Source organism: Vipera ursinii, assembly GCF_947247035.1.
Source record: "Vipera ursinii genome assembly, chromosome: 1".
Classification (NCBI taxonomy): Eukaryota; Metazoa; Chordata; class Lepidosauria; order Squamata; family Viperidae; genus Vipera; species Vipera ursinii.
In genome coordinates this window covers 217,038,848-217,041,252 of record NC_139512.1, presented here as the reverse complement: position 1 = coordinate 217,041,252, position 2,405 = coordinate 217,038,848, and positions in this window count along the sequence as shown.

Genomic DNA, 2,405 nt, shown 5'->3' with positions numbered 1-2,405 from the left:
CTGTTAAGCAAATCTGACTTCCTCTATTGACTGTCAGAAGCCAGCTGGGAAGGTTACTTCTGACAAAGTCAATAGAGGAAGTCAGATTTGCTTAACAGGACAATGCAATTATCATAAATACATGCCGGTTGCCAAGTGCTTGAATTTTGATCATGTGACCATGAGGAGGCTGCAATGTTGGTTGGTGTGAAAACCATACATAGCTTTTCTCTACTGTTGTAACTTCAAACAATCAATAAACAAATGGTTGTAAGTCAAGGACGTACCTTTGAAATTAACAGAAATATATTAAAAGCCTTGGAAGAATATACTATAACCATCTTTGCTAGCTGCTAGGCATATCTTTCTGGAAAGCCATTCTGGAATAAGAGGGGCTATCATTGAAACAGCCCTTCCGCTGCCATCTTCAACACCAGAGAGTTCCCAGAGCAAAACTGAAATAAAATTAGGGTGCACACAGAAGTACAAAGAGGTGTCCCCCCCCAGGTACTGTGAACCCAAGCTACAAAGAGCTTGGTGATTAAAATCAGCACTAGATTTGTGACCATAAATCAAATAGAACCAGTGAAAAATCATATTAAACTGGCCAATTATGTTGGTAACATCCTATTACAATCAGTTCCCTTGCTGCAATGAGTATGTATATTTCTCTGTGAATGTATTTCTTATACTGTATGAAAGAGAATAGCTAGGATATATATCTGGGGGATTGATTTTAAGCAGTTAATGTTGATCAGTACTTATTCAATTAATTTCTTTCTTTTAATTTAGAGTTTGTGAATGGCATATGGGCACATATACATGATGTGCAAGTGTGTCTCATTTGTATGTTTACTTGAAATGAAATAACTGTTGACATTTTGAACTTAGATATACTAATATCAGCTAAAAACGTATTTTAACTGATGTTTTAACTGCTGTTACTATAGCTAAGTTCATAATATTGGGAGCTAGCCCTAGAGAGGATCTTTGTCTCCATTTAAATAGATTATTTTTGTCTATTATTTATTTTAGAAGTGGGTCATCATAATGTATGTTTGTGTTCCTTTCTAATATAAATACAATAAATGAATATTCTAAAGCATCTTAAAGGCAACCACACAAAAATTACATTGCAATAAACTGAAATATCCAGGCAAATCAATAAGGCTTTATTCTAGGCAAAAGTCATTCTGCAGGACAACAACTACAGTTTAAGTACCAAAACAAGCCTAATCCCTGGTTGAAATAAATAATGAAATTGACTACTAAATATTTTGTGTAAGAACTGAAATTCGTAAACTGGAAACCACTGGTTTTCAGGCTAGACTGAATCTTTATTAAACAGATGTCTCCCAGCTTTAAGGTCACAAAAAGGACATCCAAATTTCACTTGAATTGAAAGGTTGAAGAAATGACCTGGAATTTAAATATTGGATGAAACATATAGGCAAATTGTCTATGATTTCTGATTTTTCTGCAAGAAAACTTATCTAGCCATATCATCTGAAGTTCCTGTTTATAATCAAGTTGCAGAAATATGAGGTGAAGTGTCTGTAGATTTATTGCTGGTCTGGGCGTGAAGTCAGCACATCAACACAAAAATATTGATATCAAAACTGGCAAACAGCATACAGACGTTATTTCCAAGAAGATTATCCAAGCAGAGTCATTAAATCAGAATAGCATATACAGTCTTTATTTTTTTATTTTTTTATTTTTAAAAAATCACTATCTGCTTTTGTAAATGGTCACCAACCCTTTGGTCATAGATTATTATTTGGGATCAGAAGGTCGGCAGTTTGGCGGTCGAATCCCAAGTGCTGCATAACAGAGTGAGCGCCTGTTACTCGTCCCAGCTTCTGCCAACCTAGCAGTTCGAAAGCATGTAAAAATGCAAGTAGAAAAATAGGGACCACTACGGTGGGAAGGTAACAGCGTTCAGTGCGCCTTTGGCATCTAGTCATGCCGGCCACATGACAACGGAGACGTCCTCGGACAAGCGCTGGCTCTTCGGCTTTGAAACGGAGATGAGCACCGGCCCCTAGAGTTGGAAACGACTAGCACACATGTGCGAGGGAACCTTTACCTTTACCTTTATACATTCACAAAAATTGACATCAGTGGTGTTAGTTTCACTGGGTGTGCAAAACCCTCTGATCAAAAATTTCTGAAATAAGTTTTACTTAAATGCGGATTTCCTCTTTTTTATTACTTAGATCCATATATGATATCCTGCTCTATTTGTCTTGGAATTTTTACAGCTGGAATTATATGCTTTTCCCCTCACAGAATCTTATTTTGTGAGGGGACAGTCATATGATGAGAAGATGACCTCTTATTTTTAATTTGAAGAGGGAAGGAAGGAAGGAAGGAAGGAAGGAAGGAAGGAAGGAAGGAAGGAAGGAAGGAAGGAAGGAAAGAGG